Source organism: Carassius gibelio, chromosome B11 (genome assembly GCF_023724105.1).
Source record: "Carassius gibelio isolate Cgi1373 ecotype wild population from Czech Republic chromosome B11, carGib1.2-hapl.c, whole genome shotgun sequence".
Classification (NCBI taxonomy): Eukaryota; Metazoa; Chordata; class Actinopteri; order Cypriniformes; family Cyprinidae; genus Carassius; species Carassius gibelio.
Genome location: NC_068406.1, coordinates 11,055,911 through 11,083,620, shown reverse-complemented (window position 1 = coordinate 11,083,620; position 27,710 = coordinate 11,055,911). Strand labels below are relative to the sequence as shown.

The following is a 27,710-nucleotide window of genomic DNA, read 5'->3' as shown; positions in this document are numbered from 1 at the left end:
ACATTCATTGTGAAAAATGCTTCAGAGATACATCTGAATTTCAGTTTTTATGTTTTATTTTATACTTTTATTCACTGATTGTATTATTTAGGAAGGGAATTATACTTCCTGCAAGGGGATTTTCAGCATGTATGCAGGGCTGGAATGGGGTTCACATTCAGCCCTGGACTTATCCAGCACAAATCCTCCCATGAATGTTCTGCTGGGTTATAGGGCCTTCAATTGGAGTAAATAAATGAATAAATAAATCAGGATGGAAACAAATAATGATAGATATTACTGAAATTCAGAGCAAATGCATTTTTGTCAGACAGAAATGCACTTGACACTAAAGCAATGATTTTGAGATAGAATGGTAAAGAAAAAAATAAAAATATGCCTACTTCTAATGGATTCTGGCATCCTTTCCTCATCGTCAAGTGATTGCAAACTTGTATGACTTCCTTTCTTCTGTGGAACACAAAAGATTATTTTTTGGTCGATACTACAGAAAAATACGGAAGTTCTAAGCGGCCATGCATTATAATTTTTTTCTTCTTGTTTTCTCGTTATAACGACTTAATTTTTTCGTTATCTCGACATAACGAAGTTCGTTTTCTCGTTATAACGACTTAATTTTCTCTAAGAAGTTACAAAACTGCGCCAGCAGGTGGCACTATAGACCTGAATATAACTGATGGGGTGTTGTATACTGTCCACTTTACTGTACGCGAACCTTCCTCGTGATCGCTATAATTTATGCAGTCTTGTTCATTACTGACATTTAATTAATTTATAAATGTTAAATGCTTGAATCAATATGAATATTTTGTGTATTAAGTTCCTGCTAGATGCATGAGTTTCACCAACGCGTTCTGTGTCATAAAATAACTGCTTATCAAAACCTGTTTGCACCTATATCTTTTATTTGTGCTTCTTTTAGGCACATGATTAGGTAGTTAATAAGCGGAGATGTTCTGTTTATCTCAGGGGGCAAGGAACTCGACCAGAAGTTGAAGTCGGGTGGGGGCTGCCATCTTTTAGCAGAACTTCACTTACGTTAGCATTCCCATTGACTCCCATTCATTTTGGCGTCACTTTGACAGCGAATAACTTTACATCTGAGGCGTTTAAAGACTCCGTTTGTCCATTATTTATTTCTAAAGATACACGACAATGTATGAAGGGCTCCATTACCTTCTATGTTACATTATGGCCCAGTATAAACAGTTTTTGTAAAAAATAGGCTAACGATTGCGTCATAACCACTCGTCTCTCTGTCGCATTACCGTACAGACAGGAGGAGAAGCTCGAAGGCAATTACCTTAATATGGTGTACTGGCATTACATTTGAAAATACTATACAAAATAATTAATCAGAATACTTACTCCTGCTCACTCATGCCAAAGAACTCCCCGCTCAAGCTCACCGTCTCTGCAAGATTAACGATGGCAGTTTGCACGCACAGCCACTTAGAATATTTACATCTGTCAGACAGGTTGCTGCCGTCGTCAAGCTTCGTTTGAGTCTGCGCGTCAGAAACGGAAGTGCTAAAAAACGCTAAAAATGGGCTTCACTTGTTTCAATCGAGTTCCAATGGGGTCGCTGTGTCCATTTCTTTTACTGCCTATGGTTTATCTACAGTAGGACGGGATTTAACGATGTAGGCTGATGTGCTTATTTTCTTTATTACTATTTCTTTATTGTTAACCATATTGATGAGAAATGTGATGTAGGCTATATGTAAAATCCATAGGCTAGTTTAACTTTAATTTAATTTCATTTTAAATTTAATTTAAATTTAATTTTTTTTACTACACACACACGTTGGAGGAGTGATTGGTTCATGCGATAAATCCCGTGGGCATTTTGCGTTTGAGAATCAGGCTGAATGAACAAGACAGTGTTAATGGTGTTAAAGGGTTAGTTCGCCTAAAAATGAAAATTATGTCATTAATAACTCACCCTTATGCTGTTTCAAACATGTTAGACCTCCTTTTATCTTCGGAACACAGTTTAAGATATTTTAGATTTAGTCAGAGAGCTCTAAGTCCCTCCATTGAAGCTGTGTGTACGGTATACTGTCCATGTCCAGAAAGGTAAGAAAAACATCATGAAAGTAGTCCATGTGACATCAGAGGGTCATTTGGAATTTTTTGAAGCATCGAAAATACATTTTGGTCCAAAAATAGCAAAAACGACGACTTTATTCAGCATTGTTCACGAGTCAAGAACCGTTTCTGTCAGACGCATCCGATTCGTTAACCGAGTAGCCGATGATACTGCGCATGTGTGATTCAGCGTGAAGCAGACCGACACACAGAGCGTCTGAACTGAACTGATTCTTTTGGTGATTGATTCTGAACTGATTCTGTGCTAGTGTTATGGGCGCGGGTAAACCGAAGGCTTGAATCAAGGGCAATCATCGCCAATGACGCCATTACGTCGAGCGCAAAAGAACTGGTGAACCGTTTTCTTCAACCGGTTTATTGAATCGAACTGTCCGAAAGAACTACTGGTGATCCGAACACCGATGCAACCGGTTCTTCACTCGTGAACGAGTCAGTCTATTGTTCGTTATCTGGCTCGGGTCGGTGTTCATCTTCACAGCAGTTCAGTCAGTGTACTTTTTGAGTGCATGCATTACTCCGGGATATTGGTTTGTTAGAACTCAGAGGGAGTGTCAGCCACATTAAAAAAAGTCAACATCTTAAGTCGTTTGTGGATTAATGCGTATTAGAGATGCGAACCGTTTAAAACGATTCAGTTCGATTTGGTGAACTGAATGATTCGTTCGCGAACCGGATATCCAGACTCATACAACAGACACGGAAGAGAAGACAATGCTGAATAAAGTCGTCGTTTTTGCTATTTTTGGACCAAAATGTATTTTCGATGCTTCAAAAAATTCCAACGGACACTCTGATGTCACATGGACTACTTTGATGATGTTTTTCTTACCTTTCTGGACATGGACAGTATACCGTACACACAGCTTCAATGGAGGGACTGAGAGCTCTCGGACTAAATCTAAAATATCTTAAACTGTGTTCCGAAGATAAAAGGAGGCCTTACATGTTTGGAACAGCATAAGGGTGAGTTATTAATGACATAATTTTCATTTTTGGGCGAACTAACCCTTTAATGGTAAGAGTCGACTAATGTAAACAGCTCACACACTTAGATATAACCACGTTATTACTTTTAAATTAGACTTAAAAAAGGCTTAAAACGTGATCTTTTGGAGTTTTTAGTTAATAATCAGCTTGGTTAAATTTGAAGTAAATCTCCGAGTATAAGACCAAGCGCCGATGACTGATGATCCAAATGAATTAAAACATAGTTAAAAGTTAATTATTAAAAACAACATCTGAACATAAATTCACAATAAAATATATTGTATAAATTGTTACTGCCTTGAGTTATCATTTTGGAACAAATATAAAATGCCTAAAAATACTAAATTGATTATTTCACAATCTGCTCAGTTACTCAGTCAACCATTTCTAGGGTTTACAAAGAATGGTGTGGATAGGTAAAAACATCCAGTATGTGGCAGTCCTGTGGGTGAAAATGCCTTGTTGATGCTAGAGGTCAGAGGAAAATGGGCTGACTGATTCAAGCTGATAGAAGAGCAACTATGACTGAAATAACCACTCGTTACCACCGAGGTATGCAGCAAAGCATTTGTGAAGCATGAATGGTTCAAGGTTGTGGCATGGGGACATAACGTCTCCGTTCCCTCCATCCCTCCCTCCAACTCACTACGAGTTATGTCGACCGACAAATGGGGTCCTATGGAAAACGCCACAACCTGAACCTCATCACAACCCTGTGGCGCTGCAATTGTTGACAAGCCCTGGCGTGCCACAAAAGCTACGCTTAAGGTCATAACCTTCCCAAAGCCCCAGCGCAAATTCACTGACCTTGGTTCCGAAGGGGCCAAAGGGTGAGTACATCGCTGCTGGAGAAGGCCATGCTGCTGTTCTGCCCACATAAAGTTAATGGAAGGGATTTCAACCTTCAGAGAAAGATTGCTTCAAATCTTCCCTATTTGTTCTTTCAAGACAATGGGGAAGCGAGCCTTAGGAAAAGGTCGCTACAGAGACCACATCCTACCCGTAGGGAGGTGACATGTGGATATACCGATATGGACTGACCCAGGGGCAGTACTACATATGGAAGGGGTCTCTGAGGCAGGTCCTACCTTGGAGTAGGGATGGAACGGCTGCCAGAAGAGACTGACAGAACGGGTCTGTCAAGGAAAGACACGGGTTTGCCAAGAGGGAAACCTTACCGTGGAGAAATACACATATGGGATTACCCGTAGGGAACCAAGCAATATGAACACCTAGCCCAGTACAGGGGCTGACCAGGACTCCGGGCATGCTAACGCCAGTACTGGGCCTGGCGACAGACTGCTCCGCCATGTCTGACTGCCGAAGGTGCTGGAGGATGCTCGACCAGGGTACGCCAACCAGGGAACTCTACTGGGAGAAGAAAGGCGCTCACATCCCCGTGTTAGGGGGAATGGCGCAGCAAGCGTGACACCCAGCCAGCCCTTCCTGCCAATTACCTGTTACCCAATACAAGGAAAGAAACTGGCTCTACACGGAGGTTGTAAAACCTTGCAAAGGTGTTAGGTGTCGCCCAGCCCGCAGCTCGACAGATGTCTGCCAGAGAGGCGCCGTGCGCCAGCGCATAGGAGGAGGCCACACTCCGTGTGGAGTGGGCCCTCACCCCCAGGGGACACGGATCGCCTTGGGAATGGTAAGCCAAGACGATGGCATCTTGATGGAAGTGAGCGCGATCAGGAGTGCTGTCTTGAGAGACAGGAACTTAAGCTCGGCTGAATCCAGCGGCTCAAAGAGACCCCTCTGAAGTCCCGCCAGGACAATAGAGAGGTCCCAGGAGGGAATCAGGGGTGTCCTAGGAGGATGTAACCTTCTGGCACCCCTCAGGAACCTAACAATCAGGTCATGCCTCCCCAGGGACCGGCCGTCCACTGCATCGTGATGGGCTGCAATGGCAGCCACATACACCTTCAGGGTGGAGGGTGACAGCCCACGCTCCAACCTTTCTTGCAGGAAAGAAAGCACGACTCTGACCGGGCATCTCCGGGGGTCTTCTCGGTGAGAAGAACACCAATTCGTGAACAGACTCCACTTCAGAGCATAGGCCTGCCTCGTAGAAGGGGCTCTAGCCTGAGTGATAGTGTCTACCACTGCTGGGGGCAGATCACTTAGGTCTGCCGCGTCCCGTCTAGAAGCCACACGTATGAGGTTCCAGAGATCTGGACGTGGGTACCAAATGGTGCCAAGCCCCTGAGAGAGGTCTGAATAGGCGGCGACACATCGGTCTGATGGTGACACGATGTGTACCGCGGCGCCATACCCATCTCGGGACTCGGGAGTGTAACCAGTGCTGAAGTGGCCTCATATGAAGCAACCCGAGTGGAGTGTCTGCGGCTGTGGATGCCATATGCCCCAGGAGCCTCTGAAAGTGTTTCAGTGGTACCACTGTCCTGCCTGTAAAGGAACTCAGGCAGTTCAGCACTGACTGGGCACGCTCGCTGGTGAGCCGTGCCGTCATACTCACCGAGTCTAACTCCATACCGAGATAAGAGATTCTCCGCACAAGGGAGAGCTTGCTCTTCTCTCAGTTGACCTGAAGCCCCAACTGACTGAGGTGCCGGAGCACCAAGTCCCTGTGATCGCACAACTGCTCTCGGGACCGGGCCTTAATGAGCCAGTCGTCAAGATAGTTGAGGATCCAGACGCCCACTTCCAAGAGCGGGGCAAGGGCACCCTCCGTGAGCTTCGTGAAGACACGGGGGAACAGGGAGAGCCCGAAGGGGAGGACCTTGTACTACCATGCCTGACCCTCGAATGCAAACCGCAGAGCGGTCTGTGACGAGGGAGGATCGAGACATGAAAGTACGCGTCTTCCAGGTCGATCGCTGCAAACCAGTCCTGGGGCTGAACGCATTTGAAAATGCGTTTCTGCATCAGCATCTTGAACGGGAGCTTAAGCAGGGCCCGATTCAAGACTCGCAGACCCAGGATAGGCCGAAGGCCACCGCTTTTCTTGGTTACCAAAGGGACAGTCGACATACCTGCAGTGGTGCAGCCATGGGGAGTCGTGTCAGAAGGCCCAGAAGGCATTGCGTCCTGGGTCATCACAGCCACACTCCCGTGTTCCCGGAGGAACTGGCCAGAGACGCGTGGAGAGGCGTTGCGTCTCCGAACCGCGACCTCTCGACCGCTGGCAAAAGGGGGCGTCGTGGGTGAGAAAGAGGAGGCAGTGCGTCGCTCATAGTCAACCCACGAGCCTTGCAACTCGGAGGAAAGGGAAATTGCTCTTTCATTGAAAAAGTGGGTGCCACTGGCCATTTGACCAGCGGCGGAACAGAAAGAAACATAACTGAAGAATTTCCACCCGGCCCTCCCCCGGGGGAAGGAGTGGCGCTGTCTTCGTCAGCTCCGGAAGAGCAGATTCCCACATCTCCGAGTTGCCCGTGTCAGGCCCGTTTAGTCGACTTCATTGAGGACTTCGCAGCTGGGAGTGACACGGTGGGCGCCGCTCTCCTGCGCGAGGCTCGACGCGCCGGCCTCGAAGAACTCTCAGCACGGGGCGGAGCTGGTGTGGAGGACGCAGGGGGGCGCCCACGGCGACAAGCAGGCTGAGGCACTGCCTGCGACGGAATGGTGGCAACCGGAGGATCACGTCGTGGCGAGATGTGCTGTATGGCCTCAGTCTGCTGTTGTTCTGTCAGGAACTACTGGGCACAGCCCCTGACAGCGTCACCACACAGGACAGCCTGGGACATGGGAGCATCGAAAAAATGCACTTTGTCAATGTCTCTCATACAGACCAGGCTGAACCTGAAACGGCACTACTGGGCCACCAGAGTGGACATAGCCTACCCGAGGGACTGCGTTGTGACTTCCGTCACCCGGAAGGGGGAGGTCAGTCGCCATGTGCAGCTCCTGCATCAACCTCGGGTTGGTCCTAACCTCCTGCATTTGTTAAAGCCTTGGCTTGTTGGGTTTGCAGGATAGCCATGGCATGCAAAGCAGAGACAGCTTGGCCCGCAGCACTGTAAGCCTTGGTAGCGAGTGCGGCCGACAGCTTACAGGCCTTGGGTGAGAGGTGCAGACTATCCCTCCCAGTGGCGGCGTTTTGCGGACACAAGTGCACCGCAATCGCACTCTCCTGCTGGGGAATGTCAACGCACCCCTAGCTGCCCCGCCATCGAGGGTAGTGAGGACGGAGGAACGAAATGTACTGCTTCCGGCCGTAAAAGGGGCCATCCACGACTACATCACTTCCCCATGCACATCCGGGAAGAAAGGAACCAGAGTTAAACGCGGTTGTGAGTCGCGCCCCACACCGAGAACCAATCAAACAGCCATGAGCACTCAGGGCTGGGCGGTGCATTCACCTCCATCCTGATGCTCACAGCTGCCCGGGCAAGCACGGCTGTCAACTCTGGGTCCTATTCGCAGAATCTTCATCCACAGAGGTCAACAGCCCATCCCCGATGCTGCAATCGACATCTGATCTCCGGCGGCAAACTGAATAACCCGTTGGTACTGCCATAAGACAGCCCAGCAAAATCACCCAGCAGCCGCACAGGACAAACACTGCGGTAGGGGTAAGAGGTCCGTGGGGCGTGGCCCGGCGGAGAAGCTCTCACTGTCATCTTCAAATCTCCCAGAGCACTAGCCGGCGGTCCTCTGCTCGAGACAGAGAAACCAGAACGGGTAGTGACAGAGGGGTCTGCTCCCTTCCCTTTAAGAAAGGGGAGACGCGATCACAGCATTGCCATGGTCACACACGTAGTGCGTGCATGAACCATCCACGAATGCGCCTGAATGTGGCCGTTGTCAGAGAACAGGAAACGACCGCATCCAGAAGGACGCGGACGAAACGGCGTCTTGAAAAAGATGCGAATCGTCCACGATTTGCTCTTTTAGGCAATCTGCTCTCTTAGTTGAAGCGCCCAGGGGAATCGCTGAAAGGGACACCGCTGTTTGCGCCGTACTGCCAACCAGAACAGCTTCCCGACACAGCAGATGAATGGCTTTGTGGAGTATAACAGCTTTCATACAACCACTCAGCTCCGAAGCAAAAATCTAATGAGTGGATGCACCTGTCGCCCTATTTATACCCGTCGGCACGGGAGTGGCTCAGGTATGTTAATCCACTAGCCAATTTTCATTGGCGTTTTCTCTTAAATTCAGAGATGATTGGCCTCCCAAGTGACCCCATATGTCGATCGACATAACTCATAGTGACCGACAGATAGGGAATCTAGGTTATCTGAATAAAAAAGCTTTCCATTGATGTATGGTTTCTTAGGATCTGAAAATATTTGGCAGAGATACAACTATTTGAAAATCTGGAATCTGAGGGTGCAAAAAAATCAAGATACTGAAAAAATCACCTTTGAAGTTGTCAGATGAATTCTTAGCAATGTATATCACTAATTAACAGAATTAACATTAATCCAAAACATTTCAAACATTTCTACAAAACATTTCTAATCCCAGCTCATTAGGACACATTAAATACTTTATTCAATGTAAAACTGACATATCTAATGGTAAAAATCATGTGCAGTTTGAAGCCTCACAGTGACAGACTTTTTTCAGCGTTATCTGATCAGCATCACCCTGTGTGTGTCTTGGTCTGTGCTTTATCCCTTTTCAGTGTGTTTATGTTCCTGTTTTGTCCACCTTCACAGTGAAAAGTCAGTTCTTCGTACCTTTCTATATCCTGAATTGCAAACAGAGTGAGTCTGGACAGCAGTGAGTGCACTCGGTCAGGCAGCATGAGCAGGTTGGGCTGGCAGGAGTGGTTGATGAGCCTCCCCACATTGCTTATGGTCATGGGGTCCACGAATGTCTGGGTGACCCTGTCCACTATGCTGTGGTCCTGCACAGCAATGATGTAGTTTATATCTATGGTAGTCTTCAAGAGCTGGCGGTGATGGGCCTCGTGAGACCCAATTACTTCCTCGGCGTACTCGCATACGAACTGGCCACAAGGAAGGCACTCCAGAGCCTCCACCCCTTAAACCCCTGTCCTTGGTGTTGAAAACACCCAGACGAACATCCACCCCTTAAACCCCTGTCCTTGGTGCTGAAAACACCCAGACGAACCTCCACCCCCTTTTGAACCACACGGTTCTGGCAGGACTCACTGCAGGCGCATTAGGCATTGCAGGTAAATACAGGCCTGCTGTAGCCACCTTCCTCTCGCTGTTGGTTCAGACGCCCCACGCTGTCAAACCTCAAGCAGGGGCAGCTGTTGAGCAGGCAGAACTGGGCAGGTCACAGCCTGGTCCTTGTACATTATCTGGCACATACTAAAGGATTGATTTTAATTAAGACTTACTGTAAATTAAAATACAGACAAACCCAAAATTATTCAGATACCAGACATTATTTTTTTTTTATAGATTTTTACTAATAGGTGCTGGAAACTATAGTTCATTTACACAAGTGAGGATAACAAAATAAAGTGAACTGTGACATATGTGACCCTGGAGCACAAAAACAGTCATAAGGGTCCATTTTCTTATTAATTAATTATTAAATGAAATGTATACATCATCTGAAAGCTGAATAAATAAGTTTTCTATTGATGTATGGTTTGTTAGGACAATATTTGGCCGAGGTACAACTCTCCGAAAATCTGCAATCTGACACTGTGTATTCAGTGGAATTGAGTGGTGCGACAAAATAACTATAGAACTCATTATAATCAGTTATGCTGTCTACACGCAACACAACAGTAAAGTGCTGCCGCATTTATTTATGATGTAGACATAAATTTCGAATGATCTACAATGGTCAATTTGTCGCATCCAGTGTTGACAGACTTTAGGACGCATCTGGTGTAGTCACGGTTTGAGGGTGCCAAAAAAAATTTCCCTTTAAAGTTGTCCAAATGAAGTTCTTAGCAATGCATATCACTTATCAAAAATTTAGTTTTGATATATTTACAGGAAGAAATGTACAAAATATCTTCATGGAGCCTGATCTTTACTTGATATCCTAATGACTTTAGGCATAAGAGAAAAATCTATAATTTTGACCCATATAATCAATTGTGGATTTTTGCTGCAAATATACCTGTGCAACTTACTTACGACTGTTTTTTTGGTCTATGATCACATATTATACGCAAAAATTCTTAATACAGTGGACTACCACTAAAACGGATGAAAAATTTGCTACCAAAATTTATTCAGACACTTTGACCTGACTATTGTTTTGCTTAAGTGTTTTTCTTTAATTGCTAATGCTACCTTTTTACACTACAGACTGAACAGAATTAAGCATTGCTTCTTCCCAATTGGTTGACCTACATTGGTGTTATCTAATTGTGTACTTATATTTAACAACTGAAAGCTTTTCAACCCTAATTCAGTACATACCTTTCTATCAAAGTTATCTAATATTATCATGTTGAATTTGTTCTGACACAGTTTAACATTGAGTTCTTGTCATACTGTATTACCATATTACCATACAGTGAAGAATTTGGGGGTCTATTTTGATAGTGCTCTCTATTAGAACTGCCTCTACACTGACTTTACAGCCAAACTCAAAACCCATTATTTTTTCTCTGGCTTTTTACTGTAAATTAATTAAAACAATTTATGTTGTTTTGAGTGTTAATGTTGTTGATATTTGATTGATTGAACAGCACCTTGGTGTTCAGCTCAAAGGAATTAATTAATTAGTCATTAATTACACACCCTCATGTTGTTCCAAACCCGTAAGACCTTCGTTCATCTTTGGAACACAAATCAAGATATTTATTTTTTAGCCTGAATGCACTGAAGTCCTGAAGTCGCTTTGGACAAAAGCGTCTGCTAAATGCATACATTTTTTGGTGAACTATCCCTTAAGATCTATACAGGCTGTTTTTGCAGCTAGTTTTTAGTAAATATTGTTGGTTGACTCCGTAGGAAAACTGTGTGACCATTCATACACCATCTTGCCACATATACAGAATCTTGCCTAAAACAGTTTTTTGTTTGCTTTTATCACCAGTAACTCTGATAAAGGTGTTAAGATTGCTTTTCTCGGCACTCGCACTGGTCTTTCCAGAACTAACCTGTTTGTGGTTCCCGAGCAGCTGACCAATCAGTGAGTCCAAATGACCGGCCAATGACAGATAATCATCTCAGCACAATAGCCAATAAAAGGCCTCAAAGTGTAAATGATGAATGATGGAGTAAATTATCTGCATGTGTTTGCAGAGATTTCCTCACTGCTGAAGACAAGGAGGGCGTCTTTAATGCAGATCACTTTCCTCTGTGGTATAAAAGAGTCGCAGAGCAGGTGCCCGGCACTTTTGTGTACTCCATTCCTTTCAGTTCAGGTATGATGTTCAAGCAGATAAACACACACATGTCATGCAAAATACTTCAACATTTGACGATGATGTCATGTAGAAAAAACTGTTAATGCACATTAAAATTAACTTTTAATGAAGTTCTCATTTAATTTACTGTTTTTTTTAACTAATGAATTAAAATTACATACAATTTTGATTAAATCCTAAATATATTGGGAATAAAATCGAATTAAACAATTATATAATATCTAAATAGTATGTATAATATTTTATTTTTGATTATTATTAATAGTAAATATATACTGTATGTAAATGTATACAATGATTTTTTTAGTCCTTAGCAATTACCATGCATTGAAGTGTACTGCTTGGGGTTTTGAGATTGTTCATATTAATAGGTTTATGCTTATAACTATATATATATATATATATATATATATATATATATATATATATATATATATATATATATATAAATTTCGCCCCCTGGTGGTTATGAAATGCTATTTAGAGCAATGGCGTTGCAGACATCCAACATTTTATTTTAATGTATGAACAAGAATTTTATTTTATTGTATGAACATGAAACAAAAATAGTAAATTCCTAAGAAGAAAGTATTTTTTTAAGGGAAACATAATTTTATTTAGTCTGGGTTGTATTTTCCTTTATCTTCTGTAGTTTTATTAATGATTTTTCAAATTATAAGGAGGTCATCTGTCTAATTTAACCACTTTGTACCATCTGACAGATACATTTTTACTTAGTAGATTTTTATTTGACATGCAACCTTTGACGTCAACGATAATAGATATGCACACTATTATTGCATCTCTTTATAAATGGTCTGTTTTTTTTTAGTTTACTAATTATGCACAATTATATGCTTAGTTACAGTTGATCATTTGTATTTAGCATTGTTTTTCCCCTTAGAACAGATCTGCAACTGCAAGCCATTTTTGTATCATAAACCAGCGGTTTTAGCAGGTTTTTAATATTTCAGTTCTCATGTTCATTCATGTCGTTGTTGTAAGTACTCTAAGAGGGCATTCGTGTTCATTTGTGATATTTGATTTAAGGGCGTGAAAATAAGAGTGTGGTTTTGGTGAGCACTGCTATCCAACTACTCGATGACAGGAAGTCTCCTATAGTGGCAGGTACTTGTCTTCTCATTTGAAAGCAAAAATAATGTATTGTAAATGTAATTTTTTTTAAATGTATTGTTGTTAAATTGCTGATGAATCACACTAAAGACAGCTAAAGATAATTTTATTAAATGTGTTTTTAAGATGTGGGAATTCAAATGAAGCTGGAATTCTTTCAGAGAATATTTTGGTTGGCCAGTCGACAGGTAAGCACAGAAATATATATGCTCATGGAAATATAAATATATGTATTTATCAAACCAAATCATTCACGACTGATGTGTTGAATTGTGTAGAATTATATGCTGCATAACTGCTTTGTTTGATGTGAATATTAGGAAAAATGTGTAAGAGACCATGCTATATTCTCATAGATATTGTTTGAAACTAATCTAACTCTTTATAAGCAAGGATCAATATAGAAATGGCATTAATGTACACATTTGTTTCATGTTTTCCCTCCTGGAGTACCCAGAAGGGCCTACCTGCTGATTGTAGTCATCAACAAGGGAGTGATCCAATATGTCCCTAGCAGGTACTCAACTCCTCTCCTCCGGACCGTAACCTTCCCAGTCCACCAGATACGGGAATCCTCGTCCCCTCCGTCTCGAGTCCAGGAGGTCGGTTAGATGACTTACCACTGGCACAAACTGAGCAAGCCAAAACAAAAATCGCGGACATCGCAAGCCATACGTGGCCACATGAATCGTTATCTAACCAACCCATTAGTTATGCTTATCCCTGGGTGACAAGCCACGTTAAAACAATGACCCCACTGGACAACTTCGGACCTTAACTCCTCCGGCACAAATAAACGTTTCGGTAGGCAACCGGACGGAGGCGTTACACCTTCTAAGGCCGTCTTGACCTTCGACTCGACCTCCCATACAAGTGCTGAGACTACTAATTTCTCAGGCAAAATACACTCGGGAGTAACGGGACGGGCGGAGGGATCAAAAAGACGTGACAAAGAATCGGGTTTGACGTTTTTGGAACCCGGGCACTACGATAGGGTAAATTCAAAACGACCGAAAAAAAGTGCCCTCCGAGCCTGCCTGGAATTGAGTCTTTTGGCAGTTCTGATGTATTTTAAATTCTTGTGATCGGTCCAAACAATAAAGGGAACCCCTGAACCCTCCAACCAGTGGTGCCACTCCTCTAACGCTAATTTGACTGCCAACAACTCTCTATTGCCAATGTCATAATTACTTTCAGCAGGAGATAGTCGATGTGAAAAAAACGCGCAAGGGTGTACCTTATCGTCTGAAGCAGACAAGGACAACACTGCTCCTACCCCCACCTCTGATGCATCGACCTCCACCATGAACTGCCGTGTGGGATCAGGGGCCACAAGGATGGGAGCCAAAACGAAGTGGTTCTTGAGGTTAGTGAACGCAGCCTTAGCTGCGTCCGACCACCTGAACGGAATACTGGGGGAGGTCAAGGCTGTCAGAGGTGAGGCTAGTTGGCTGAAATTACGAATGAAACGTCGATAGAAATTGGCGAACCCCAGAAACTGCTGTAGGGCCTTATACGGGAGTCTGGAGATGGCCAATCTATCACAGCCTTAACTTTGTCAGGGTCCATACGTATTCCCTCAGACGAAAAGATATACCCTAAGAAGGGAACAGACTGTGCATGGAATACGCACTTCTCCGCCTTGACAAAAAGCCCATTCTCTAGTAACCTCTGGATCACTCGTCTGACGTGTTGAACGTGTTCCTGGAGAGATGAAGAAAAAATCAGTATGTCACCTAGGTAGACATATATATACTGATCTACCATATCTCTCAACACCTCATTCACGAGTGCTTGGAAAACCCCGGGCGAGTTGGAGAGCCCGAACGGCATCACGAAATACTCAAAGTGCCCTGTAGAGGTGTTGAAGGCGGTTTTCCATTCATCCCCCTTCCTGATGCGGACCAAATGATTAGCATTACGTAAATCCAATTTTGTGAATATAGATGCTCCCTGCAACCTCTCTACAGCTGAAGACATGAGTGATAAAGGATAAGTATTCTTAATAGTAATGTTGTTCAACTCTCGGTAATCAATGCAAGGTCGCAGCAAACCATCCTTCTTACCCACAAAAAAGAACCCCGCCCCCGCTGGAGAAGAGGAAGGACGGATGAACCCAGAGGCTAAGGAATCAGAAATATATTTCTTCATGGCCTCCCTCTCAGGAATAGACAGAGAGTATAACTTGCCCTTAGGCGGAGACTTACCTGACACTAAGTCTATGGCACAGTCGTAGGGACGATGCGGAGGAAGAGAAGCAGCACGGGACTTACTGAACACTTCCTTCAGGTCCAGATACTCAACGGGCATGTTCGGCAAAACTATGGTCTCCTTCTGAAAGACAGAAACAGGAACAACAGGACAAGCAGAAACCAGACAAGACTCATGACAACTTTCACTCCACAATGTGACAGTGTTAGAACCCCATTCCACTTGTGGATTATGTTTGGACAACCAGGGGTGACCTAAAACAATGGGAGCAACAGGGGAGTCCATGAGAAAAAATGATATGGTTACTTGATGGTTTCCAGACGTGATAAGTGTGATGGGTTCTGTATGGTGCGTGACGTAAGGCAGTTCCTGGCCGTTAAGTGTGGTGACATGGATGGGGAGAGACACAGGAAGGACAGGAATGTTCAAGTGATGTGCAAGTGAGGAATCAATGAAATTACCTTCTGCTCCGGAGTCCAGAAGGGCTTGACACTCATGATGCTGATTCCTCCACCACGGTCTCACCGGAAGGAGGGTCGATGATGTTGGTGAGGACTTCTCAGCAGAGATCCCACCCGATAGTAGCCTCAGATTTACTATCGGGCTGGCTCTTTTACTGGGCATGAGTAGGTGTTATGAGCAGAGCCTCCGCAGTACAAGCACAGTCCTCCGCCGTTCCCTCTCCCTCCGGGACAGCCAAGCTCTACACACCTCACAGAACCGACCGTGTTCTCTCAACTCAAGTGCCCCCTTACAGGAGAGATGGTAGACCAAGAAAGGCTTGGGTTGGGGCCCAGTCGATTAAACCTTGCGTCACCTCGTAACGCCAGTTCAATTAGTCCATTGAGAGTAGGGGGCAGCTCGAGGAGGTAGATCTCCTGCTGAACACGGTCGGATAACCCATGCAGGAATCTATCCCACTGCGCCGCCTCGTTCCACTGGCACGTGCGGTGCGGAACTCGATGTAACGAAAGTGCAGGGCTGTAGAGTGAAATGCATCGAACATTTGGTTAGAAAGGTTCTACAAAACGCTGGCTCACCCGCATAGTTCTCCGGTGCTGGATGTCACGGCTCTGGCCGGAAGTGGTCCTGGGGAATCTCTCGGGGGACGGGGGACGCAGGCGGTGCAATGGGCGCAGTGAAGTCGTGAGCTGATGGATCTGCTGGGTGAGCTCGGACACCTGTGCCACCAGCGCTTGGACAGCACGTCCGGTGTTCCAGATGCTCTCCTGCTGCTGATCCATTCTCTTGACACTGTGGTGCATGAAGTCGGTGAGGGTATTGGTGCTCGCTGCTTCCATGGAGGTGAGATCGTTATGTGATCGTACAGTCTGGAAGCAAATGCGAGTTAACAAGTTTTAATGGGAAGATATGAATCTGAGTACACAAACAAACAGGGACGATGAGACAACGATAATCCGTGGTGATGGTGAAGAGGTGAGGAATCCAGTTGATGGCGATCTCACAAACACAAGACATGAGACAAACCATTATATAGTGGATGAGTAATGAGTGGCAGCTGTTGCTGATACAAATAATGGAGACGCCCACAACTAATCAGTGCAGACATGGAACACACAGAATTCACCACAAAGTGTAAACACCCCGAGATCACGGTTTACCAACCGTGACAATTTCTCATTTTAAAATATGTTTCTTTTATTAATGGCTTTGGTGTAAAAAGCTATAAAATGCATATTATTATTTTACTTGTATTATTATATTATTTGTATTACTTGAAGTTTGTAATGATTAAAGAAGATCACAACAGAACAATAAGACATTAACCCAGGTTGTGTTTATTAGTGAATCTGTTTCTGCTATTGCTTCTGCTAGAATTAATTTGTATGACTATCAGGCCCTCTATAAAGAGTACGCAGGTAGCAGTGACAGCGCACGCTCTCTGCTGGATGTGAGTACGCTTTCCTCAGTGCTGTAGTGTTTGATTTCAGTGCCTCGGGATTCTCTTTCACTGACTCGCTCTGCTCTTCCTTTCAGCCCTTCACCACTGTGAAATGGCTCCTGACAGAGCTTGTCATGTGAGATAAAAAGCCTTTTCCCTTATAATCATTATTGTCAGCTTGGGATTTCCAGTCTGTGTTTCTGAGTGGGAATATGTCTTTTTCAAAGATTTCTGCTGGAGTTTAACCTGTACAGCTGGTGGAACTGTGACTTGACAGTCAATGGTTTCATTAAGTATGTGACAGGAACTCTTTTGGAAAAATGTTAATGAGGTTACATGCTCCTGTGAGCATGCCCTTGTTATGTTTAATTTATTCCATATGATAGATATGATTGATATTAGATTTTCATCTAATAAAGGACTAAAATGTCTATAAATCTCAATTAAACTCTGAGTGCACCATCAAAGAGAGCACAGGGAACACTAGCCGATTTTCCACTGTAGGGCCAGTGCGAGCCAGGGATTAAAACAGGCCGGTGTAAGGGAAACAGGTCAATTTAGCTCAAAGGGAATCATTTAAGATTTTAAAGGGAATTTGAACAGAATCACTGTTTCACGGCTGTTCACGGAGACGCGCCTGCGGTTCAGTGAACGAGCCGTTTAACATCAAATCTGCGCTGGATACTAATATGCAAACTATAGTGAAAACACTATCAATTAGCACAGTAACAAGATCGGCAGTTTAAGACATTAACTTGTAAGCACAAAACACAAGATACTTCTCTTTTCAATATGAATAAGGCTTTATTAGATAAATCTAAGACATATAAACTAATCTAACACATAAACACACGCACACACACATTCACACAAGTTGCAGGAAGGTCGAAAGTTAGGGAAAGATGAGTTTAAGAGAATGGAAATATGGAATTCCAAGTTTACAGCAATACGTTAAATTGCATAGACATGAACAACCATCAATCACGTAATTAGCGCTCGCATTGAGTTCCTCAATGGGGTTAAAATTATATTAGATACACCAGCACAACAAATATCTGGGAATACGTTGCCTTCGTTTGCTGTGAAAGGGACTCCAGTTGAAAGGGGTATCCCGGTGTCGCTGATTGGCTGGAAGTTCAGTTGGCTGAAGTGACGTCTTGGGGAGCCCGTGCTTGGGCGTTGGCTGAAGCTGGAGTTGTGTGGCTGGTCGGAGTTCAAACGCGCAGACGAGGTCGACGTTACAAAACTTAACTCAGAACACGAAACTCACAAACGGAAAAGAAAAGAAATAAAGTTTGACGAGACTAGGTTGTGTTCCTTCTCATTGTGGCATGGTAGCAGCAGGCAGGCACGCTGGAACCGCGCTCAAAGAACAATGATGACTAACCGCATGGCTAGATGCTACAAGCTAAAGCTAGGTAGCAAAGCTACAAGCTAAAAGCTAAGAGCAGGCATGACTAATAGCACGAGGCTGGAACTAAAAGCCGACATGGCTAATAGCAGCAGCTAGCGACTAAAAGCAGACTAAAAGCCCGCATGACTAATAGCACAAGCAATGCTAGACTAAAAGCAAAATTTCATGGGGTCCAAAGTATTTAACTTCCTTGTTGGCCACCCCTCAAATGTTGCCTTGACCAATCAGATATGGTCTTGAGTCTGGGGTATCATAAATCATTTGTTTATCTTACCAAGCATGTGGTTCTTGCCTCACAGGGTCTAATTTTGGACATGATTCCTATAACATGATTATGATATATTTTACAAATAAATGATTGTCAGGACAATATCAAGCAAGAAAATTCGATTATGTCAATACTAGACATGACTATGTATCCTATAGTTATAAAAAGACATACACAATAAGTGATTATACATGATAGTCAAATGTGTGGGTTACACATAAATGAATATGGAGTTAAGCAATGGAACGATTCATTTACAAGTCTTTTTGAGTTCATTCTGGTCCATACATAATGTATAAAAAGCAGTTTCTTTGCCATTCTCTGGCAAAGGGACTTTTCTGTGAAGACAAAGGTTTAAAGCCCTTCCCCCTTAGGAATTTCAGTCTGGCTCTGCTGGATGGGGGAAGTCAATGCAAGTATTTAACTTGATCTCCTGGGTTTACATGTGATATCCAGCGTTACATCTCAATCACGAACAATAAATTTGACAATCTCTTCTTCGAATTAAAATTGTCAATAATTGTTCTATTGGTGTTAATGTTGAAAGCTGTTGTGTGAACAAGTTGGTTGGTTGGTTATCTTGCTTGGTTCCTGTGGCACTAGAACTGATTTATGACTTCCTGAGGAGTTTGGCTCTCGTTTCAATGCACACAGCTCTGATAGACTCTTTGATTTGTCTGATTCGACTCATTTCTGCTACACCGGGCAGGGCTAATAGCCTCGGGCCAGTAGCACCGAGGCCAGAATAGCACAGCGTTTCCACTCAGGGCCTGAAGTACACTGCGCTTCACTAAAACACAGCCTTTACACGACTCTCAGAAACAACGTCACATAACCTCATAATTTCACCAACAAAGAGAAGAAAACCAAGAAATAAATCACTGGAAAATGATCACAAAACGAACATGATAAAAGTGGCCGTTTGTTTGCATGCTTTGTTAAATATTTAAATTCAAAAGCATCGAGATTATAAAATAAGAGATACATTGATCATAATGAGTTCATTTATCAGGACTCAAAATAAGTAAAAAAAAAAATATTATTTATTTTTAACGCTTAAGCGTTATGAAAATAGCCTGCTTATTCAGTCGAGTCTGTTTCTGTTTATTTGTAGCCACAGTCACCTTTACGTCACATTTAGAATGAATGATAATATCTCTATTTTTATAAAAGCTCCCGAACAAAAAAAATTATTATATTTTTATGATAGGCTACATGGAGCTAAACTCTCAAGACGATACTACGATGACAGATAATATAAGTTACTAAATAAATACATGATTGTGATAGAGAATAAGAAGCTGACGTCTGATTTCTTCAAGTGGTCATTGTGGCGAGTGGGGCGGGGCCGAGAGGCGTGGGAACGAGGAGTGAGGCCAGGTGTAGTGATTGGAGATGAGCTACACCTGCGCCCCACCGCCAGTATCGAGTCCCACGTAGGAGATGGAAGGATATAAAACTGGAGCGACTATAGTGAAGGACGAGAGAGGACCAGGCCTGGGACATTATTTTATGTTTTGGCTTTTATTTGTGCGCGTCAGTCGCCGTGAGGGGCTGACGTGCTGTTTTGTTTATTTTTGAATATTAAAATTATGTTTTGATTGTGCGCCGGTTCCCACCTCCTTCTTCCCGATGAATATAGAGATTTGTAATATCGTTACAGTCATATTTACTGTTTTCTGTGGTAATGTTAATGCCTAGCATGCACAGTCTTTTGCGTCGTTTATAAATAGTCTGCCTTGTGGTGATTATAATCCACTATCGTATCAAGGTATTTCAAACACTTCCTGCTGACTGAAAGTGAGATTTGAGCTTAACTTATTAAAAAAAGTTTTTAATTAAAATTTTTAATGCTGGTGTTATAGCTGTAAGCTTTCTGAAATGATCCGCTGCTGATGCTCTACAGATGCGGAGAAACTCCGCTTTTGTTCATAACCACTCCTCTAGCCCCAGCTGGCCCGCTTTGGGACATCAGAAGACTACAGAGAACTGTTCCGACTGCTGAAAGGATTACTGGTGCTCCCCTGCTCACCCTTCAAGAACTGTATACATCCAGAGAGAGGAAAAGGGCTCAGAAATTCACTCTGGATCCCTCACATCCAAGTTGACCCATCTTTGAACTTTTGCCTTCTGGCCGGAGCTTCAGAGCCGCAAATACCAGGACAGTCAGACACAAGAACAGTTTCTTCCCACAGGAAATCTACCTCATGAACAGTTAAATGTTGCCCACTTGTGCAATATGTTGTTGTCTCTGTGTACTGGAAGCTTATGTCACTAAAACAAATTCCTTGTATGCTCAAGCATACTTGGCAATAAAGGTCTTCCTGATTCTGATTCTGATTTAGACATACGACCATTCTCACGCTTCTAAATGAAAATCATCCAAATAGAACTATATGAAAGCCAAACCCATGTCGCATTTAACTGACACTCTTCTGCAGGAAGATGTTTTAACCCATGTGGTTATTGTGCTCTTAATGCATGCGTCCATCTGAGAGAGCAAACATAGCATGATCTATCTGTGCTTCTCTGTCTCTTACTTCTTTATTTCTGACAAGTGCTATGTTGCTAAATGTCACGTAGACAATAGTAATTGTTCCACAAGATTCCACATGTATTTTAAATATATATATATTAGCAATAATAAGATATTTAGATTCTGTTTTAAATGCAGATTTTAAAATGTATTGATTAGATAAAGATATTTAAAGATATGTGGTGAGTGACCACTTCTATAGGTTTTGTCAACAAGAATCACACATCTTTATTTTATTTTTTTACTCAGGACCTTTGTAATTCAGCAGATTCCCAGCAGTAACCTGTTTATGGTGGTTGTTGAGAATAAATGTGACTGTAGCTCTGCCCCGCCAGTTACCATGGAGCCCATTGAGATTATTTATATCCTTTTTATGAACCAAATAAACATCTGCTTGTAGGATGTGAAGTTATAGCATGAGTATGTGTATGATTAGCCTTGACCTCTGAGCACATAATGATTCTCTGAAGTGTGACAGACTGAAGTTTCAAAAGGATCGCAGACGGCCAAAGTCCTGTCATCCTTTCCATCCAGAGGTACATAATGCATGATGTTGTATTATTAAAACTTACCAGACTTTAAACTACTGTAAAGTTTTCCAGTATTTTCAAACTACCATTTATGTACTGCATTATCATACAGTGTTTTATTTTAAAGTACCCCGTTCATTCTGTCTGTAAAATGCTCATCCACATCACAGCTGAAAGAAAGTACACTCAGAAAGTTAATGTGAACCAGTTTTGCTCTATGCTCTTGCTAACCCTGTTTATATATCTTTTTAACAGGAGAATGCTATGGAATGCAGCTCAGCAAATGTTTTGAATTTACAACTGGTAGCCATTTTATTCCCAGTGTTGTCCTTCCTGATCAGCAGGTGACCTCTGACCCCTGCCTTGATCCATTAGGTTTAATATACACTCAAATCAGAGAGCCTTGCTTCCCCCAAACATGAGTTCACAGAGACAAAATCATCTTTGTGATGTCTGGATTACTGCAGATAGATGATATATATTACTGTCAAAGACTGTGTTAGAATGTGCTGAGTGTTATCTTCTTACATGTGGACCAGTGCTGGATATCAATGGCTGCCATGAGCCGTCACAGCTAAGCGCAGTCCATGTAGCTGTTCTTCAAGGTTCAGAAACCTCAACTTTAGTCTTAATCTGACTACTTAGACTTACATTTGCTTTTTCAGTGCAAATGGCACTTCACCGTAAAAAAATACATATCCTGTTAAATTTATTTTAAAAAAAAAAACAACAACACTGCTGCTGTGGTTGACAGATATTCCCAGTGAAAAATATTGTTTTTAGTGTGATTGTGGGTGTAAGAGAATGTACATTATTTGGTAACAAATACCTCTAAATCTACTTTTTAAATCTATCATAAAAGAAGCAACTTTTACACATTTGCAGCAGGTTGCTTTGAAGTTTGCAGATTACAACGATCTCCCCGAGAAAAAAAAAAAAAAAAATCACGATTAGGATAGTTTTGATTAGCAAAGAAAATATATATATATTTAAATTAAATATAATCACAAGCGAAATCACCCTGGGACTTAATGGAATGCCCTTTTACCATTTTGCCCATAAATATGTATTTATGATGCATCTTAATTCATTGTTTTCGAAAACGATGTTAAAGTGGTCATGACATGACAAATCGAAATTACCTTGATCGTTAATTAATATGCAAATAATTAGCAGCTCTGCAGTCACTGGTGAATTTCTAATATACAAGACTGCGTGCAAAAGTCATATCAGCTAATCATATATTTGTGCAGTATTGATCAGTCACTGGTCATTAAGTGGACTGCAGTTTGACAAAGAAAATAATACAGATTAAATGAGTTGGACATTATGACAATTTGTTTGATAACTTGCATATTTATCTAATATTTTGTATAATCTGAAGGCACTTTAGCTACATGTAATACATTTTACTAATATAAAATTAATTTTCTATACCATGCTATGTTTCTGTACACAGGGTTGGGCAAAGATACATCAGAATGTATTTTAATATAAAATACCAAATACTGTTATGTGGAGGGGTTGGGATGAACTCCGATGCAGACAGGAAGTACCAAACACAGGATTTATTAATCACAAAAAGGGGAAAACAAAACCCACGAGGGGGAAAACACTGACTAGGGTAGACACTTAATAACTTTACAAGACACAATAAACAAGATGAACAAAGACTCTGAACACGAGAACACTAACTACAAATAAACACTCACGGTTACACAAAGACTTCTTAAAGGGGGTTACAAGGATAAACTCTCACGAGGCTGACAAGTAGAAACACATATGTGGAACAATCACAGTGTGGAACAATGAACCAACAAAAGACAGAGCACACTAGGGGATCTAAATAGGGGAACTAATTAAGACACAACAGGTGGCACAGATACGGCAATCATGACAAGACTAGGATAACATGGGGGGCGGGGCAAGGGGACGAGACAACACAAGCACATGGCCCAAAGACAAGGCCATGTGCTTGTACACAAAACACGGGTCTGTCATGATCCTGCCTCAAGACTAGAGAAAAGTCAGGACATGAAGGCAGAATCATGACAAATACCTTAATATTAAGTGTAAAAATAAACTACAAAATACACTAGCCATTCCATGTATCAAAATAAACTACTGTCTTTTTGTATTTTGAAAATACAAAAAAAAAAAAAAAAAAAAAAAAAAATTTCTTTAAAATATGAAATTTCTATAAAACATTAAGCACACATGAATATACTTATTCTTATTATAAAAAAAAGTATTAGTCCAGTGGGCCTTGCCACAGAAGATCCTCTCAATAAAGATTACATAAATGATGAAAATTAAAATTTGTTTGTCTGCAAGTAAAGATACTTCATTGCATGTACATAATGAAAAAGACATCTTCACTAAACTGTAGGATTGATCGTCTGCATTTGAGTGAACTGGTTTTCAGGGATCGTGCTGTACAGGTGATAAACATTCTTATGAGGGAAGAAAGACAGAATAAAAGAAAGTAAGTAAATGTGTTATTTAAGATGAACAGATATGTGTTTGGTGTGTGAAAGTGTTCACACAAACATACCTTCTTTTCTTCTGGTTTTCCCTGTTTCTGTTGTTTGTTGATCAAAACATCTGTAATGCAATGCAGAACCCTTTAAACCAGTCATATCAATTTAACAAATATGTGTTGGCCTGGATGAACAAGGTCTCTGTCATTTACTTTATCACATATATTTTAAACTTTGACACATTGCACATCAGAATCATCTCTTCTCAGACTCATTCTGTGCAACACTTCCTCCATAGGAAATAGTGTTTGAGCAGCTAGTTTTTTTAGAACCTAAATGTGGGCTTGTAGCTTTTGTGCTAGTGAGGAAGTTTCGATTTGCGCAACCAAAGTGGTTTTTATAGTAGTCCTATATATATATATAACTCTTAAGTGAAAAGAAAGGGAGAGATTAAAATCCTAATCATGATATTACAAAGAAACATTTCCTTACCCGAGGGCTGGTAAAGAACATTTACAGATGTAATGTGTTTTGTGGGATCTGCTGTGCTGTCCTGATGTGACTCTGGATGTTCGAGGCCTTTGAAAGAACAGCATGATGAAGAGGATCAAACAGAGTCAATAAAAACTACACAAAACAAGAATACAAATGTTAAATTGGACAATGATTGGATGAGTGCATTTGTAAATTAGATGCAAGAGCTATAGAGAGCTGCAGTGATGACATATTTTTGTAGGTCAAAAACCCAGAAATGAGTTAGCATTTTAGCACTGTCCAGAAGTCGTTGGGTTTTTTGAAGGGGTTTTTTGGTTAAAATCCATAAATAAGGCCTGTGGTTAACACAAGCTCAAGATGTTTCCATGCTTTAGTCTACAACATAAAATAAGCCCTTGTGAGCCTTTTGTCAAAGCTTTCATTTGTCTTGAAAAAGATGGTTGCTAAAAAGTGGCAAAAAACACTGAACAGGTAAACTCATCTACTAAAACATTAGCTTCAACTGCCTTAATTTATTAACTAATTTTAAAATTGATTTTTTTTTTTAATAAAAAACTGAAAGAGCTGTCAGAAGCTAAATGGTGACTTTGAATTCATCCAATCATGGTTTATCTTGTTTATAGCTTATATATTATATATAGTTTATAGTTTAAATGATTATAGCTTTAAACTTCTGGGGATTATAGGCTTCATAATAAAAAAAAAAATGCTGACTCCTGGATTGGCCTCCAAAAATACATCAACACTGCAGCAATCTACACGATAAAGGCAAAATATTTTCATATGATTTGAATGACTGAAGACTTGGAATATAAAACTTAAGTAGTCTGCAGTACTTTTATGAGACGTCTATGGTAAATGATTTAAACATTTGGTGTGAATTGTTCCTTTAAGAGAAGATGTGGCTAATAATACTGATCTGCAGAAGAAATGGCTGTGAGAAGCTGTGGTCTCTGAACAATGTTTCTAACTATAATTATCTGTGGATGTGAGCTACTATGTTTTCAATTGATCTGAGATAATTTCCTGAGAATGGTGTTCTCTTACCTGCAGATATGGGCTGAGATGTTTCTGGTACAGAAGTGATCAGAGAATATGTCTCTGGAGGTCCAGAACAACTCTAAATAACAACCAGTAACAAAGGTCAAGCTCCTTTCAGCCACCATTATTAACTATGATATATTAGAAATATATTTGTTAACTCATGATTTTATAGATTTAAAAAGCAGGGATACTCACTATTCCAGTTTCTTGAATGGGCGCATCTGGTTTTCTTCTTTTCTTAACTATAAATCATTGAACTGCATTATATTGCTGTGTGTCACTTTGGTCATATTTTAAGTGACGTGGCATTCAGCCAAGTATGGTGACCCATGCTCAGAATTCGTGCTCTGCATTTAACCCATCCGAAATGCACACACAAAGAGCAGTGAACACACACACACACACACACACACACACACACACACACACTGTGAACACACACCTGGAGCAATGGGCAGCCATTTATGCTGCGGCGCCCGGGGAGCAGTTGGGGTTTGATGCCTTGCTCAAGGGCACCTAAGTCATGGTATTGAGGGTGGAGAGAGAGCTGTTCATGCACTCCCCCCACCCACAATTCCTGCCGGCCCGGGACTCGAACTCACAACCTTTCGATTGCAAGTCCGACTCTAACCATTAGGCCACGACTTCCAACATTTCTGTTGTGCGTTATAAATAAACTGACATTAAAATACTTACATGCAAACCGGCACAGACAGATGAGTCCCATGAGTCCAGACAAAATTACAGTAACACCAATAGAAACCAGCACTATCAGCAATATATCTGTGTCAAAACAAAACAAACACTTTGATACGTTTATATGTATTATCATGTTTAATATTGACACTGTAGATACATCAGTCCACCTGATAATTGAAGTGATTTATTTTTACATTTTATTGTGTGTAATGATCAAATAATATATTCAGTGTTAGTTTGTGTTTGAATCAGGACTGGTAAGAGAACATTGTCATTTTTTCACGTTCAAACCAGACGTATAAATTCAGTCTGCAAAGTCTAAATCCCATCTGCTTTCATGCTTCATTAATACATCCTCTAAAGTTTAAGACTCAGATCAGTTTGAAGAGAGAAGGTGGTCTTTAGTGGTGGTTTGCATTCGACTACATGAGAGTTTACACTATCAGGTCAATCAGGTCAAATACGTGTTAATTACTGTGTTCTTCAAGGACACAGCCTCTGAATTGGGACACAGCTTTTGTGCTCTAAAATTAGCTCAAAAATATCAAACATGTTTGATATCCTCAGACTGAAACAAAAAATGAAGTGACCATCATCGCTATATGATTTCCTATTAAATCTGTCGAAAACAAATGTGCTCTGGCTTTAGCCAACTAGAATCAATGTATCCAGGCTGTAAATCTGGGCAAAAGTCATGTAGTGCAGTCTGACCTTCACTATTTTGTGACTTTCTACTGTTAAGAAGCATAATCATGAGACTGTTGGTGAATTATCTGTGTTTACTGCTTTTATTCAGGAACTGCTAACTTACAGATTCTGATGTACCAATTAACTTTGAAAATAATTCCCAGTTGTATTTAAACTTTTGTATCAAACATATTAATTCTACACAGTGACTTTGTCTTTTACCATCAAGAAAGAGTGGAGATCTGCTAATATAAAAATAACATTGCAAGGGCAATCAGTTTTAATAAGGAAATTATTTATCATTTTGATATAAATTAATCCAGAAAAAGCTATTATTAGCAATTTACCAGTTTTACTGTATGTTGTGGTTTCAGAAGTGGACATTACAGTTAATGCTGATGAAAAGACATTGTGAAATGTGTGATGATGTACCATATAGATAGTAAATGCTCGACAAATCATGAGCTGGAGAGAATGATTCTCATTTTGAGGACATTCAGAATAAAGTAAGAATAACTGATTTATAAACTCAATCACTCACAGGTTTTCATGGCTGTTGTAGTTGTTTGTTCAGTGGTGGTTGATGTTGAAACTGCAGAGACAATTTATCAGCATTATAGAGATGGCGAGTCAAGGATTGGCAGCTTCATCCTTGTGACACCAACTCCAGTAACTGTAAATCTGGTTCATGTAGTGTATTCTGACCTTCTATTTTCTGACATTCTACTGTTAAGCAGCATAATCATAAGACTTGCCTTTGTTGAATTACCAGTGTTAACTGCTTTTATTCAGGAACTGCTTACTTACAGATTCTGATGTACCAATTAACTTTGAAAATAATTCCCAGCTATATTTAAACTTTTAAATAAAACATATTAATTCAGGCAACTTTTACCATCAAGAAAGAGTGGATGAACTTACTCATG

General features: G+C 41.5%; 1 long non-coding RNA gene and 1 pseudogene across 1 annotated transcript; both read right to left on the bottom strand.

Moving 5' to 3' along the window:
* Nucleotides 1-8,562: 8,562 nt before the first annotated feature.
* Nucleotides 8,563-16,207, bottom strand: LOC127967943 (histone-lysine N-methyltransferase SETMAR-like; annotated as a pseudogene).
* A 7,479-nt stretch (nt 16,208-23,686) lies between these two features.
* On the bottom strand, nt 23,687-24,440 carry LOC127967746 (uncharacterized). The gene is made up of 3 exons (XR_008155811.1): nt 24,352-24,440; nt 23,934-23,983; nt 23,687-23,832 (listed from the first exon to the last, which is right to left on the bottom strand). It is a non-coding gene; the product is annotated as an uncharacterized LOC127967746 (long non-coding RNA).
* Between the last annotated feature and the right edge of the window lie 3,270 nt (nt 24,441-27,710).